Below are 17018 nucleotides of genomic sequence, written 5' to 3'. Positions count from 1 at the left end.
TTTGCACTCCCACTGACTTAACTCGAACACAATGAGAAACAACTGCGCTTTGAGAAAAATGGAATCATATAACAGTGACAACAAAATCAGATCAGAAGGCATGGAGTGGAGAAGGGCCCTTAAAGAAAACCTGAACTGAAAATTAAAAGTCAAAATAAGCATACACAAGTCATACTTACCTTCCATGTAGTCTACTCCTCAGTGTCTTTCTCCTGTCCCGCGTCCTGTTTGTTCACTGTGATCAAGGGAATTTTCCGTCCTTCATTTTGAAAATGGCAAATGGCAAATGGAATTGAAAACTCATAACAGCTTTCTGGTCAGCACACAGTTAAACTGTAACATCGCCCACTTGAGCCATAGGGAAACATGGACATTACTTGGTACATCAGTTTTTCTCTCAGCTATAAGGGCTCGTTTCCACTGTTGCGGTGCGGAATCGCCTGGATTCCACCGCAGAAGAAATCGAATGCGGCTGCATTTCCGCATGCGGATTTAGCCGCGATTTCGCATGCGATTTCGCATGGCAAGGAGCCAGGCAAATTTAACCATGTCACTGCCTGAGTAAAGCTCCATAGCAAACCATGCGAAATCGCACGCGAAATCGCGGGGAAATCCGCATGACAAAGCCGCATGCGATTTCCCTATTAAATGCATTAGTGGCGATTCGCCCGCATTCCTCCCGCACGCGAAATCTGACGGCTCTGCCGTGCAGATTTCTGCCGCACCGAAAAACGCTCCCACCGCCGCACAAGTGGAAACAGCCCCATCCACTTACATTGACTATGCGAATCCGCATGCAGTGCCCGCATGCGGATTCGCTGTAGTGGAAACGAGCCCTAACTGACAGCAACTGATATTTTACTGACAGCAACTGATATATTTCAGATCTGGCAAAATATTGTCAGAACTGGAAGGGATTATTGTCAGAAGAAAATGGTGAGCTTCTGAGAGGAACTGATGGCAAGGTAACTATGTAATGTTCATTTGAAGTTACCTCATGTGTTTATTTTAAATATTTTTACTCAGTACAGGTTCTCTTTAATGCTCTTAAAGGGGTTCTTTCGCAAATGAGGAAAAAAATAAAAAGTGGTTTATGCATAAACTATTAAACATCCTTCTAAAATAGTGTAAAACGTTGTTTTTTTTAAATGAATGGTTTCATCAATACAACATGTAATGTAAACAGTGAGGCATGACGGACTGGGAAGCTAATCCATTTGTTAGGGGTGGGTTTTTTTTACTTTCATTTCACAACCATAACTCCTGCCTACCTAGTTTTCAGTGGTATAATCCACTGCTGGCAGGAATCGCCGTTACAGCTGTAACAGCTGAACTCCACTGAGCTCCTCAGTATGTGTTTACATTGTTCCTAGGCAACCAGACTCCCATCTGTGCAGAGACTGGTTTGTAAAAGAGTCATAAGCTGCTGGGAGAATCAGCCAGAATCAGTCCCATCTACACCCTATGATTCTTTGTCAGATTCGATTCAATTTGATTCAATTCATTGATTCGATTTGATTCAATCTGACATGTCTGATTCATGATTCGATTCAATTTGAATCGAATTGAATTTTGAATTGGACATGTCAGATTGAATCAAATCGAATCAATGAATCGAATCAAGTTGAATCGAATCTGATAAAGAATCATATGTTTAGGCGTTAGGTAGTCCTGGGGCTGCCACCTTGGGACCGCCAATTGCCGTTAGGTGGTCGCAAGGAGGTTTAAGAATGCCAGAGCTGAAACAGGGGGAGCAGGCATTTATAGGAAGCAAGCCTCATGTCCATCATCCCTCCCCCCCCCCCCCCCCCCCCCCGGAGCTCGAATTGCCCCCACAGCTACTTCCAGGTCAGCGAGTCAGGCAGTAGTGCACAGGCGCTAGGCCCAGCTATGCACATCCATGATCGTGCGGCCAGAAGTGCTTTGCACATGCGCAATACACAGTTGTGATGCTATGCTCATGCACAGAGCACTCCTGGCTATATACGGTATGTTGCCATATTTAACATGAATTTATAAGATGTAATTACTAAATGCACAAGTCACAGAAAGAAGTTAAAATTGAATCAATACAAAATTTTGAAAAATTCTCCCCCCAAAAATAAGCCACTCCCGATGCCCTCGGTCATGTCCATCCTTACATGCACACTCTCATGTTCTGCGATTATCCACACAACATTATTACACAGAGATACAATTCCATCAGAACTCATATACACATGCAAAAAATAGTTTAAAGAACAACAGACGTGAGAGGGATATGGAGGCTGCCATATTTATTGCCTTTTAAGCAATACCAGTTACTGGGCAGTCCTGCTGATCCTCTACCTCTAATATTTTTAGCTTGTTTCCAGTGTGATTTAGACACTACTGCAGCCAAATAGATCAGCATGGCTGCCAGGCAACTGGTATTGCTGAAAAGGAAATAAATATGGCAGCCTCCATATACCTCTGACTACAGTTGTCCTTGAGAGTAGGAACCCACTAGGGAGTTTTTGGCAGTTTCACCTGCGATTCCCAAAAACGCGTTGCCAATGAAAGTGAGGGGGAACCCATTACTGCGATTGCGATTAGGGGTAATCGTAATCGCAGGACATGCAGCATTCTGAGCACGTTTGCACTCGATGCAAAGTATATAAGCGCTGCATAAATCGCTAATCAAAGCGATTATTCAGTACTTTGGGGGCCTGAGTGATTAGCTTTAAATAAAACTTAACAGATCTCTGTATTTCCTTCCCCTGTCCATAGCCCCACCCCCTAAAGGAATAGATCACAGGCGCTTATCTGATTAGTCATAGAGAAGCACCTATGATCTCTTCCTTTAGGGGGAGGGGTCATAGACAGAAGACGGATGCCTGGTAAGTATACGTTTTATTTTTTTTTTAAAACAAGAAAATCGGAAGCGCTGTACATGGGGTAATCGCCTTTACAAACGTCCTAGGAATCTCTGCACACATCACTGCGGCAATTTTAAAGCAATGCAGCCATTCCTAGTGGGTCCCAGGCCTAAGGGCTGGTGCACACCGAGTGGGCTTTCTCGCGTTTTTACAGCCGCTTGTGGCTGTAGATACGCTAGGGTAATGTATTTCAATGGGGTGGTTCACACCAGAGCAGGAGGCGTTTTGCTGAAACGCATACTCCCGGGCTGAGGCATTTTTTGGATTGCGGAGGCGTTTCTGCCTCCAATGTTAAGTATAGGAAAAACGCAAACCACTCTGAAAAACGCCAGTTCAGAGCGGTTTTGCAGGCGTTTTTGTTACAGAAGCTGTTCAGTAACACTTTTACTATAACAATATACGAAATCTACTACACCAAAAACGCTACCCAAAAACGCAAAACGTTAGGTGAAACGCTTCATAAAAATAAGAAAAAGTGTTTCAAAAACCGCTAGCGTTTTGCGGATCTGCTAGCGGTTTTTGGTGTGCACCGGGCCTGAAAGGGATTGTAGGGCCATAGTTTTAGAATAATATTAAAGAGAACCCAAGGTGGGGTTCTGAGAACGTAATCCCCATACAGAGACTGGGTCTGCCTATAGAGCCCAGCCTCTGTTGCTAGTCAGATTCCCCCTAAGCCCCTCCGGCGCTCTGCGAGACCCCATTAATCACAGCCGCGCTGTTGACACGCAGCGTGTCGCAGCGGGCTGTGTTTACCTCTCTAATGCCAGTCTCACCGCTCCCCGCCTCCTGCATCTCTCCAGTCCCTGCCCACGTCCCTTCCCTCGCCGCTGATTGGAGGGAAGGGACGTGGGCGGGGACCGGAGCGATGCAGAAGGCAGGGGAGAGCGGAGACTGACATTAGAGAGGTAAACACAGCCCGCACAGCGCGGCTGTGATTAATGGGGTCTCGCAGAGCGCAGGAGGGGCTTAGGGGGAATCTGATTAGCAACAGAGGCTGGGCTCTATAGGCAGACCCGGCCTCTGTATGGGGATTTAGTTGTTAGAACCCCGCCTCGGGTTCTCTTTAAACTGGGGGTTTGTCAAGTCTTTAGCTTCAAAGCAAACATGTTTCTGGGAGAGATCGTTTCGTTTGTAAGTTGTAATTGTTTGTAAGCCAAGTCCTGTGTTAAACATGGTGAAACATGGGTAAATGATTTACTTTTGGACAAGTCTGGATTTGGACATATACTATGAACTATGTTTCTTGGTTGTTTACAATATGTTATTAAAGTGTTTTTAACTATTTGTAACAGTTTATACAATACTGTAACAAAAACGTTATAAAAAAACAGTACTGTGTACATCAAGACAACTTTGTACCTCTGAAATCTTGTAACTCGCATTGTTTGTAAGTAGGGGACTGTCTATATCAGGTATGTCAAACCGGTCCTACGAGGGCTGAGATCCTCACACATTTTTGATACAGCTCAAAATAATTGATGGGTCTGAATCAGGAAAGGTGTGGTCAATCAGGTAGAACACATTCCTTTCTTTCTCTGTCCATGCTAAACACTTGCATGGATCTGGCCCTCCAGGCCTGGAGTTCGACACATGTGGTCTATATATACACTATACATAGTTTAAATACAGGGCAATACAATACACAGAGCAACACATTTGCTTCCAGAATTTGTCTGCTTGAATTTTGGAGTCAGTTGGGCTTTGTAGAAGATATAGACACTGAGGGGGTTTATTTAAAAGGACACTTACGAGGGAATGTAGGGCATACATGCTCAGAGTAACCAGTCAGGTCTGCGCCGTTAATTGATACAAGGAAGTTGATGTAACAAGACAATTTCAAAGAACATCAGTACAAAAGTAGGACAGTTGCCCTCGGCAACCTATCAGGTTTTAGCTTTATGTGATAAGAGGAAAACACATTGGCATGCATAGGGAGGTATGTTTGTGCTGCCTTTGCCCATTCCTGTGACACTACTGAAAGTTAAACAGATCTCTGCAGAAACCTGCAGCTGCTGTGCAAGTTGTGCTGCAGGTATGAAGGTACCTAGGCACAAAACAGCTTATGCATTCTTTACACTTGGCTATGTAGCTGTTGTAAATGGGATTAATTCTTGCTTTCCTTTTCCTGTGCCAGTGCTGACACCCAATGAGCTATCGGGCAGAGCCCAGACAGGAAAAGGATGGGTGGAGGATGGTGGAGAGTGGAGTTGGTTTGGCTGATCAAGTGCAGCTGTTGCATTTGTGTATGTTACTAGATCATTATGTTGGATTAAAAGTAACCTTCTCTTGAGAGACATCTGGATGCTGCAATCATTGATCTGATTGTGAGGGTAGGAACGCACTAGGCAGAATCACATATGTGTGTTCTGCTCTCTGTGCTATGGAAAACGCATATGCAATTCTGCCTAGTGTGTTCCTACCCTAAGGGCGCGTTTCCACTGGCATTTTAGATGCGAGGTGATCTCCGCATCGCCTCGCATCCCTCCGCAAGTACTTCCAGTTGTCTTCCGTACAACCGGAAGCGGCGTCATGCGACTTCCCGTCGGCGGCTATCCATTATTTTCCCTGCGTCGCATCGCGCTGGATCACGTAGGTAAATTCACGTCAATGGAAACTACTCCACTGACGTGAATTGGATGCAGTTTCCTTGCATTGCGATGCGGAGCAGTTTCCACATAGCAACGCGTCTAGTGGAAGCGGGCCCTAAAGGGTCTCTAAATGCAATGCATTTCCTTACACTTTAGCGCTGGTTCACACTTGGAACGCAAATCACCCCTGACCCCCAATACTGCGAGTGTTCCGACCGGCAGATCTACTCACCTCCAGTGACACCAATCCCCATGTTTGCGCCACTCCGCCGCATGCCCCTCCCCCGCATAGCAACATAGCGCACCATCAGCTACACAGCTGACTCGCGTCTGTGCAGCTCAGCCATGTCGCCCAAGGGGATCAGGTCCTGATCCCTAACAGGCGACATTCTTCAAAGGTGTGTACTCACCTTTACTGAACATGTAAAGTGACACTATCTGAGGATTCCAAGATTTGAAAAATACTGAATAAATTGTTGGGAGTCTGTAAAATAGGATTCCTGTGTCAATATATGTCACCCCTCCAGCTCATCCCTTTAAATACTGACACATCTAAGTTATGCAGGTTCTGGGGCTTCTCACACATAATCAGTGCCTAAACTGCATCTAACTAGCCACAAGACATGTATAATTCATAAACGGGACCGGCTGCCTACCCCCCCCCCCCCCCTTAAGGACCAGGCATTTTACATGCGGGGGGAAGCGTTTGGGGGGGTCAGGCAGACAGATCCCTGCTGGGGTTTGCTGGGCTGTGTGTCCCCCCTGCCTCCAGATGTCCCCCCTTTCACCAGCAGCCTTAACTCACCACCCAGGCTACAGCGAACAGCAGTTGTGGAACCTCCACTGTCGCTGGCTTCCCCGCTGTACTGATGCTAAGTTTCGGGTCACGGCTTGATGACGCCATCAAGCCTGGACCCGGCAATTAGCGTCAATACAGCAGGGATGCAGACCAGAGCGGAGAGCACCAATCGTCAGGGGAATGGCAGGAAGGTGAGTGGATCCTCTTCTTTCCCCGCCTACCGCCGCAGCTCCGTAAGTGATCACTATGATCCACCGGCAATCATTGTGATCACGTGATCAGAAGCCATACGCGATGGCTTCTGATCACTGAGGGGAGATGTCAGCTGTCATATAACAGCTTAATCTCCCCTCTCCGGTGAGCACGATCTCGTCGGGGTAGTTCGTTATCGTGGACGTTGAATCTACGTCCAGTCAAGGCGGCAGCACCACCTGCTGGATGTAGATTCACACTACGTCGGTCCTCAAAAAGTGAAAGGAATGAGTTGGCAACACTACCTCCAAGCTAGCCAGTCCTGCAGAATTCAGCACTGGAGTGTACTATATAGAATTTACCTACTCAGGTGCCTACCCTCTCAGCTGCGGACTTCTTGGATGGGTATTTTGTGTACAGTACCAAAATTACCAAAAACTGTCCTATTGCGGCATAAAGCATTACTGATTTGTGTTCTTTACATGGACACTATTTTGGCACAAGGGGTTTGGCACAAGTGCTGAATATTGGCAATACAGTTGCTTATCCTTGTGTACTTGGGTAGGTATGTGAAGCAGTTTTTAAGAAGTGTTATAGTTGCTTTTTCCCTGTCAATGTCCTTAGTGAAAAGCACTTAGTCCCAATCCTTTCTCCGAATCACTCACACCCCCTCCCAGCACACTGGGAAAAAAAATAGGGGCTGGCAAGACGTGTGCGATCTGGAAAAAGCAAAATACTGTAATGTACGGTAAGTACCGCAGCACAACTGATGAGGTGTGAACTGTCCATTGACTTTGAATGCGCAAAACAGTAGCGTCTGTTACAACTCAACGCAGTGCGTCAGTATGAAAATATTACTGTGATAGTATTGATACTATGCACAGGTACTAAGTTGCAAAGCAGCTGCTACTACTGTTATTCAACTTAGTGGCTAACAACTACGGCTCATGCTAGCAACTAGTTGCTGCAGCTCTGATTTGCCATAGGCTTAGAAGCAGCACGTGATTACAATCGTAGCTGCTGCTAAGCATCTTCGGAGCTCTCATATGACAGGGTACTAACAATGAAAACATACTCTAACTAGCCATAAAACGTACTCAAGTTTGTTATTTATTGATCCCCAGAGGTGTTCCTTTCAGGAATGATAGGCAATTATAGGAGTTTTGTCTTGCTGGACTACTGCAGCCTCCTTGTGTAATTGTAATGCAAATAAAGGGAAGAACAATAGAGGAGTGTGCTGAATAAGAATGCCAGCCTGTTGTATACTGTCTGTACAACCTCAAGCAGTGGCCCAGTGGCCTAATGGATAAGGCGTCAGCCTCCGGAGCTGAAGATTGTGGGTTCAAGTCCCATCTGGGTCGAGGTATATATTATATTGAATTTAATATTAATTTACTATAGACCCTAATGTTCCCTGACATAACCTAATTTAGCAACACATAAAGATGGGAAAAGAGATGCAAATTGCAGCAGCAGCTACATATGATTGGTGCATTCTTATGCTGGGAATACACCATGAGATGTTTTTGGCAGATAGATGGTTCGATAGATAATTTTCCGACAGGTATGATCTTATTTTCCATTGATTTTCTGATCGATTTCTCATAGAAGTGAATGGAAAACGATTAGAAAAACGATTGGAGGATCGATTGGACAGTGAATCTGCTAAAAAATCTCATTGTGTATTCCCAGCATTACTCTACAAACTTTTTTTCAAATATATGTAGGCGCTATATAAATCTAATAAATAATAATAACTATGTTTGACATCGGAGCTGGAGGGGAATAATTCATGGTCGGACCAGGTCCAACAGTTGATCAGAAGGGGTTAAGCACATTAGAAAGTTTAGCTGTATTGATTTTTAGCCACCACATGACAATAAAGGATTGTATTTCCTTGAAAGCAATCAGAGTGTAACTGGATGGGTTTCCCTCAGTTCTGGTGTTTGATATAGTTTTTTTCTTCAGGGCTGGAGAAGTAATCTTCTTTTACAGTTACTATAGAAGCAGCAATTACATTCTTCATGCCTGAGCCTGCTTGAAGTCAGACTCAGCACAGATTAATAGACCTCAATCCTGCTCATTTGTAAAGTGATTTATCATGGGCTGTCCCAGATTCCATTTTCTGCATAATAGTTATTGAGTGAGTTCGGAGGAATGTATTGTGTCAGTGGTTTCTTCAACATAGCAGATCCCTGTGACCCAACGATCTGCTGGGTTTCACATTAAATATACGGCAGCAAACATGTAAACAATCATTAACCCTCTGCACTCAAAAACTCAATGCAAGCTGGAACACTAGTAACAACAAAAACAGCTAGGTTGCAAACTTGGTTGCAATAATGGAGGATATTGGCTTCCAAAATGGATTGTATGTAACCAGGGCAGTTTCTAGGCTAAAATGCACCCAGGGCGAGGGTGTTAAAATTGCGCCCCCCCCCCCCCGCGGAGCCAGGTATACATGCCCGCAGTATAGGTTATCCAGGTTTAGTTGCACTCAGTATAGGTAGCCAGCTATAGGTCTCCCCAATATAGGTAGCCAGGCATAGTATAGGTAGCCAGGCATAGGTGCCCCAGTATAGTTGCCTCCAGTATAGGTTAGCCAGGTAGGTGCCTCCAGTATAGGTAGCCGGTATAGTTGCCCCCAGTATAGGTTAGATAGGCAGGTGCCCCCGGTATAGGTTAGATAGGTAGGTGCCCCCAGTACAGGTTAGCTAGGTGGGTGCCTCTAATATAGGGAGTCAGAATAGTTGCCCCCAGCATAGGTTAGATAGGTAGGTGCCCCCAGTATAGGTTAGTTAGGTAGGTGCCTCCAATATAGGTAGCCAGTATAGTTGCCACCAGTATAGGCTAGGTAGGTAGGTGCCCCCAATACAGGTTAGATAGGTAGGAGCCCTCCAGTATAGGTTAGATTAGGTAGGTGCCCCCCAGTGTGGTTAGATTAGGTAGGTGCCTCCCAGTGTGGTTAGATTAGGTAGGTGCCCCCCAGTATAGGTTAGATTAGGTAGGTGCCCCCAGTATAGGTTAGATTAGGTAGGTGCCCCCCAGTGTGGTTAGATTAGGTCGGTGCCCCCCAGTGTGGTTAGATTAGGTAGGTGCCCCTCAGTATAGGTTAGATTAGGTAGGTGCCCCCCAGTGTGGTTAGATTAGGTAGGTGCCCCCCAGTGTCCTTAGATTTGGTAGGTGCTCCCCAGTATAGATTAGACTGCCCCCAGTATAGGTAGGTGCCCCCCCCCCCCCCCCAGTGTGGTTAGATTAGGTAGGTGCCCCCCAGTGTGGTTAGATTAGGTAGGTGCCCCCCAGTATAGGTTAGATAGGTAGCTGCCCCCCAGTATGGAGGGAGGAGTCAGCCGCGGGGAGGGCAGCCCGACCTCTCCCTCCCTTCCTCTCCGCGGGCAGCCCTCTGTGCTCCCCCCTCCGAGTGTGACTGCAGGGAAGCGCTGTGTACAGGGCGCAACTCACCTCCCTGGTTCCAATCGCCGCCGGTCTCCTCTTCTGTCTTCTCCTCATAGCCGCTGATACACACACTGCTTCCGGCTAAACAGGAAGCAGCGTGTGTATCAGCGGCTATGAAGAGAAGAGGAGACCGGCGGCGATTGGAACCAGGGAGGTGAGTTGCGCTCTCTACACAGCGCTTCCCTGCAGTCACACTCGGAGGGGGGTGCACGGAGGGCGGCCCGCGGAGAGGAAGGGAGGGAGAGGTCGGGCTGCCCTCCCCGCGGCTGACTCCCCCCTCCATTACAGCGCCCACACTCCTTCAGCACCCAGGGCGCCCGATGGGCCGCACGGCCCTAGAAACGGGCCTGTATGTAATAACATTCTGTACTGGACCCTTGCACCAGCATTGAGGTTCCCTCTGTAGAAAGGGTCCCTACTCTACCCACACCAGTCAGCAATCAAGCAAGCACACATTTCATGCTTATGAGCCTGGGATTCACACTGAGGCCTGTCAGATTCTACCTATGAAGGGAACATATGCATGCGCATAAATTAGTCCAAAATCTCCAGTACTACTCTCACCATTAAATATGTGGGCTCTTCTGGCATTTATTGATTTTATTTTGTTTTATAATAATTACAAGTGTGCAAACCAAAACTTTTTCAAGGTATTTATGTATTGTTTTTTTTTGCACCTTCTTTTAAAGCCATTCTCCCAAAATATTTTTTTACTGCCTCTTCCCCTTTATATGCCATATGGCCCTTATTCAAGTCACCCTTTTCTCCTACGTTTTCTATTACTGATAGTAGAGATCATTTTCCATTTTCTGTTTAAAATAACTTTTCATCATTCTGTAATTGAAATAGTACAAAAAAAAGTAGGTGAAAAGGTACTTTCAAAAGTATTTTCTTGCTGGCTGGTGGCTTAAAATGCATTTTATTGATAAGATGAGAAAATATCACCTAGGAGAGAACTTAGGAGAAAAAGTGAATTGAACAAGGGCCTCGGGCTATGAATTTTAAGGCCTCTTTCACACCAAGATGTTGTGTTTTAGGGGACGTTAAGGTCGCATAATAAGCCCCTAACGCAATGCATGGTGGTGTTGAAGTTGGACGTCAGATTGAGCCGCGTTATGAGGCTCTTGGTGCTATCCTGGGAAGTCCGGATCTTTTCAATGATTCAGATGATTAGAATCGGATCATTGAAAAGATCCGGATCTTTGAACCGAATCTTTGAATCATTTTACTAGGGAAGCGAGAAGCTGGAAGCAGGGGTGCAGCAGAGTGAGAGGTGCAGGAGAATGAAGGCACATTGAGGGAGCTAATGGGGAAGGGAGAGATGCAGCAGGAAGATTGTGCTTGTGCACAGAAGCTGCAGTTCCTGTTTCTTCCAGACATCCACTGTGACCTGAATCCTTCATTGTGATGATCCGGATGATTCGACTCACAAAAAAGATCCGGATCAAAGATCCGAATTGTTCATGATCTGGACAACACTACAGTGCAGTGAATATTAATTAGCCATGCATCTAGGAACAATAGCGGACTCTCCCCTTACTGAGCATGTGCAAACAGTCTAACGCAGCTAAAACCACCTATAACGCACAGCATGCTGCACTTTCATTGAACGTCCAGCGTTACACTGTTACGCAACGTGGGCACTGTGAACAGCCCATTGATTTTTCAGTACTGTGAGTTGGGCTGCGTTACAGGCTGCTCTAACGTGCGCCTGTAACGTCACACCGTGAAAGCAGCCTAAAGGGACCCTGAGCAGAGCTTTAAAAGGAAAATCTGCACTTACCTGGGGCTTCCTCCTGTAGCCTGCGAGGTCCTTCGGCATCCTCTGGGTCCCCTCGGTGGTCTTGCTGGTGGCCCCATTAGCTTGGCAACTTCTGCCAAAATCGGGTGCAACTGCGCATGCATGACCCATCTGCCCACCCGGCTCGATCACACACATCTCGCCGTAGCCTCCTGCACATGCGCAGTTCTGGAAAGACTGAACTGCGCATGTGCAATAGGCTTATGGCGACATGATCGAGCCGGGTGCGCGGACTGGCAGCACTTGTGCAGTTGTTCACAATATCGGTTGAAGTCGCCAGGCTAACGGGGCCGCCAGAAGGACCGCGGAGGGGACCCAGAGGGACCTCATGGGCTACGGGGGGCTGGAGGAAGCCCCAGGTAAGTGCAGATTTTCTGCTCTGCTCAGAGTCCCTTTAAATGCTGGCAAATTCCTCTACATTTGCCAGTTCAGTATGGTAACATGTTGTGGTTCAGTCCCCTTTCTGCTCTCCTTTGTAACAAGAGGATCACGATTATATTGTTAGACGCAACGCCCGGTGTGAACGTAGCTTTTCTCTCGTGAGGCAATGTGCTATGTCATTGCTGTGCATTGTTTTATGGGAAGCATTATAGCCATGCTGTCAGTCCTACCACTGTGTCCTGCAGTGCTGTGGAGTTGGTACAAAAATCATCCGACTCCTCAGTTTATGAAACCACCGACTCCAACTCCAGGAACCCTAAATGGCTCTGACTCCTTGACTCCGACTCCTTAGTCTAATGTTTACAAAGGCTATGGATTTGGTTCAAAAATCATCCAACTCCTCAGTTTATTGAAACCACCAACTCTGACTCCAAGTACCCAAAATTGCTCCGACTCCACAGCCCTGGTGTCCTGTGAAAGAAAGTTGGGCATTACATGGGCTTCTATTTTCCCTCCTGCACTGGTCAAGGTGGGGCTTTAGGGAAAGGTTAGACTATCACCCAACATACTATTGTATCCTTTAAAACTCCCTTTCTCACTGTCTCATCCCATTGTGGCCTACAGTGGATGTGTGCTATTTAGAGAAGGGCAGGTGCACAGCAGTTAATGTGTGCCTGATGAGATGAATGTGTACATCTAGTACTAAATCTACTTAGAACATGCCTGTGTTCATTTTTATTTTCTTGCGCTGTAGGGGTAAGTAAGTATTGATCTTTGCTTGTCTCACAAAACACATAAAGGAAAGTGTTGCTTTTACTAACTCTTTAATAAAATATTTAAGCCATATCCTTAATGGCAAAACTGGTGATCTAATGAGAAAAGGTCTACAAACTATATACTGTAGCATAGATTGTTATATACTGAGTGGTATGCAGTTTTTTACCTGATTAAATAAGTATACACTGTCTTGAAACAGGCCTACTAGGGCTGAGAATGCCAACCCACCCACACTGTGCTGTATATAATGTCTATCTGTTACTACTGTACTCTAACAAGTTCCTGGAACAGTAGTTAATAGGTGATATAATTTCCTGTCTTGGAGGAACTGACATTTACACATCACAGTTGCCAGGGTGGGGTTATGGACCAGCTTTTCACTGCCAAGCAAAGCAAAAAAGTTAAAATTTGTACTAACTACAGAGACTTAAAGAATACATAGCAACAGGTATTAAACTAGAACTCTGGTTAGATATAAAAGATGTTGCTTTATGGCTGCTATAAAGAGCTATAATATGCACTTTTTGTTGCACATTAATGATTTCACCTGCTATTATTAACATTAAAATGCATGATTTTTTATGTAAAAAAAATAAAGTAGCCATGCTTTAAAAAAATGCAAACATGCAAGTGTGAAACCTAATATGACGTCTGTTTGGAAAACGACATGCAGTGCACTCTTAAAATAGCATTAGTGTTTTGAAATGTACAGAGTATGAAAGAGCCCTAATATTGTAAATTGCCCTTGTGCCATCAAGATATGTCTGGCCTATTAACCTTCCTGGCGGTAACCCCGAATGTAGTTTGGGGTAAGCCACGCAGGAGGTTTTCTCAGGCCCTGCTGGGCCGATTTGCGTAATTTTTTTTTTTTTGCTGCACGCAGCTAGCACTTTGCTAGCTGCGGGAGCACACCGATTGCCACCACCCCGCGCCGATTTGCCGCTATCCGCGTTGCTGCAGAGCCCCCCCCCCCTAGACCCCTGCGCTGCCTGGCCTATTAGCGCCAGGCAGCGCTGAGGGGTGGATCGGGACTCCCTTAGACGTCACGACGTCCATGACGTCGGTGACATCATCCCGCCCCGTCGCCTCCAGGAAATCTCGTTCTTTGAACGGGATTTCCTGATCGCCGATCGCCTGATGCGATCGAAGAGGGTAGGGGGATGCCGCTGCACAGCGGCTATCATGTAGCGAGCCCTAGGCTCACTACATGATTTAATAAAAACAAAACAAAAAAACGGCTGCGGTGCCCCCTGGCGGTTTTTAATAGACCGCCAGGAGGGTTAAGACATGGACTCTACACGGCCTTCAAGAGTATCCTGTGGTATGTTAGCAACAGATCTTTTAGGTTCTCTATGGGCCTCCACGGATCAGTCTTTTTCTAGTACTTCCCAAGTGTTCAGTTGAGCATCTGAGGAGGAATCTGGAGGCCAAAGAAAATGTGATTCCTTATGCTAGCCCATTTTCTTCTATTGCTCCATGGTCCAGTGCTGACGCTCATGTACCCAATGTAGGCACTTTCCCCCGAGCGTCAGGTTTGAGCATGAGCACTTCATGAAAGGCCACACAATCCTATTATTATTATTTCGTATTTATATAGTGCCGACATCTTACGCAGCGCTGTACAGAGAATATAGTCTTGTCACTTAACTGTCCCTCAGAGGAGCTCACAATCTAATCCCTACCATAGTCATATGTCTATGTATGTATCATGTAGTGCATGTATCATAATCCTATATGCAGCAACCTTTAATGCAGGGGTCTCAAATTCAATTTACCTGGGGGCTGCAGGAGGCAAAGTCAGGATGAGGCTGGGCCGCATAAGGGATTTCACAAAATCAGCAGCTCCAACTCCCGCCAATCGCGGCGCATCGCCGCCTCTCCCCGCCCCTCTCTGTGAAGGAAGAGTGAGAGGGGCGGCAGAGGCGGCGATGCGCCGCGATTGACGTCAGGAGGGGGAGAGCTGAAGCTGAAAGCTCTGCCCCTTCCAGGAAATGCTGGCGGATTGCCCCTGGGCGATTTGGGGGCTCTGCAGCTATCGTTTAGTGGCGGGATGCGGCAGATTACTTGGGAGCACTGAAGTGAACTATAAGGAAGCTTTTGCCGGTGCAGGCCACAAAATATTGTATCGAGGGCCGCAAATGGCCCGCGGGCCGCGAGTTTGAGACCCCTGCTTTAATGCACTCTGTGTCTTGACACCTTTCCCTCCATTTTTAGCAGCTTGTGATGCAGAATGTTTTCTGTGGCATTGGTTGTCCTTCCTTGTGGGTGTTCCCAGCATGCACTGGTGGTACTTACCATTTTGGAGATGTTCTGACCCACTCATTTAACAATCAAAGTATGGGCCTTATAAAAGTCACTCAGATCCTTTAGGGTTAAAGCAAAGCAGAAGTGAGGAAACTCACTTCAAGTTAGATACATAAGTAGAGGGAAGGCTCTGGATATCATAGAGCCTTCCTGATCCTTGGCCCGTCCCGTTAATCCAGCGCTATGGGCTGGTGCACACCAAAACCCGCTAGCAGATCCGCAAAATGCTAGCAGATTTTTAAACGCTTTTTTTTATTTTTATGAGGCGTTTTGCTAGCGTTTTGCGGATTGCTGCTGCGGTTTTCAGTATAGTAGATTTCATATATTGTTACAGTAAAGCTGTTACTGAACAGCTTCTGTAACAAAAACGCCTGCAAAACCGCTCTGAACAGGCGTTTTTCAGAGCGGTTTGCGTTTTTCCTATACTTAACATTGAGGCAGAAACGCATCCACAATCCAAAAAATGCCTCACCCAGGCATTTTTCGTTTCTGCAAAACGCCGCCTGCTCCGGTGTGCACCACCCCATTGAGATACATTGACCAAGCAGATCCGCAGCCGCAAGCGGATCTGAAAACGCCCAAAAAGCCGCTCGGTGTGCACCAGCCCTATCTTCCGTTGAAGTTCTGTGAATTGCTGTGTTTTCGGTACTCCTCTGGCATCCTTTCAGTACTAATTCCATCTCCAAGTAGTTCCGAAGATGAGGCATCAATACTGTTCATTCAGGATCCCAGACCTGCGCATGCAGTGTACAGATGCGATTGTCTTTGGAACTACACAGGGATGCGAGTAATTCTAAAGGTTATCCAAGGAACACCAAAGAACTTCAAGAGGGAACAGCGCTGCAATGACATGAGAGACCAAGAACCGGAAAGGATCTATGGTATCCAGAACCTTCCCACTACTTAAGCTTGTATTTAACCCAGAATGAGGACATTAACCACTTTGGATCCATACCTTGTTTCTCCCTTATTGACCAGAGCAGTTTTGACATTTTAGCTATGTCCCTATTTAATCATTAATGACATTATCCCTACTTATGAAGCCTAAATGAAATATTGTTCATATCGTTTTTTTTCAAGACTAACTAGGCTTTTATTGTACAGCATTTTTTCTCTCAAATAATTTTGTTTTCTATGCATTTTAATAGTAAAAAGAGTAAAAGAAAATAGAAAACACACTTTTTTATCTGTTTTACCAATTCCAGTTTAAAAATAAAAAGCACGATTGTAGATAAAAAAAATACAAATTTTGTTTGGCTATTTTTACTGTTTATCACAAAACTTAAGTTATGTTCCTGTCACAATTTATGGTGAAGATATTTCATTCTGAAATAATGCTACAGTGTGTATTTTTCACTATGAACTGACAAAATAAAAGTATTTTTAATGGTAAAAATCACTCTTATTGGCTCAGGAAACATATATTCGCTTTCACCAATTAGTGCTGCAGCAGATAGTGCCGGAGGTGTGCACAGGAGCAAGCCCAATCATGCACAGCCGTGCCTCAGCTACAAGACGTATATCTACGTCCTCGTGGCTTAGATGAAGTCACAGAGGTCGTTGATATACTGTAGTGGTGGAAAAAGTGATTAAAGGTGCCCATACACTCGTCAGATTGGCAGCAGATAGATAAGAAATGCATCTGATGATCTATCTGATGCGTTTTTAGAACATTTTTTACCAGGATAGAATTCCAATAGATTTCAGTTTGAAATCTATTGAAATTCGATCTGATGGCATTTTTTTGCCATCAGATTTCCATTAAGGCCAATGCAAACTGATAAGCAATCTCATCAGATCGACCTAAATTTTCCACCCTGCAA

The 17018-nt window shown here is 45.7% G+C and overlaps 2 protein-coding genes and 1 non-coding gene across 8 annotated transcripts in view; 2 read left to right on the top strand and 1 right to left on the bottom strand.

Annotated features, from left to right (window-relative positions):
- Positions 1-17018, top strand: part of FRMD4B (FERM domain containing 4B) — a 361625-nt gene that overhangs the window by 74068 nt on the left and 270539 nt on the right. The gene's annotated exons all lie outside the window — the stretch shown is intronic.
- MITF (melanocyte inducing transcription factor) overlaps positions 1-17018 on the bottom strand; it is a 645672-nt gene that overhangs the window by 613991 nt on the left and 14663 nt on the right. The window contains exon 1 of one of the 6 annotated variants that reach the window (XM_068253965.1): positions 1272-1329. The exons of the other annotated variants lie outside the window; for them this stretch is intronic. The gene's annotated coding sequence lies outside the window, so the exon portion shown is untranslated. Of the gene's footprint in view, positions 1-1271; positions 1330-17018 lie in introns of those variants that run through there. 6 annotated transcript variants of the gene reach the window in all.
- TRNAR-CCG (transfer RNA arginine (anticodon CCG)) lies at positions 7765-7837 on the top strand. The gene has a single exon. It is a non-coding gene; the product is annotated as a tRNA-Arg (tRNA).

This window comes from Hyperolius riggenbachi, chromosome 9 (assembly GCF_040937935.1).
Source record: "Hyperolius riggenbachi isolate aHypRig1 chromosome 9, aHypRig1.pri, whole genome shotgun sequence".
In the NCBI taxonomy this organism is placed as follows: Eukaryota; Metazoa; Chordata; class Amphibia; order Anura; family Hyperoliidae; genus Hyperolius; species Hyperolius riggenbachi.
Note: the sequence above shows the minus strand (reverse complement) of the source record. Positions and strands in the feature narration are given on the sequence as shown.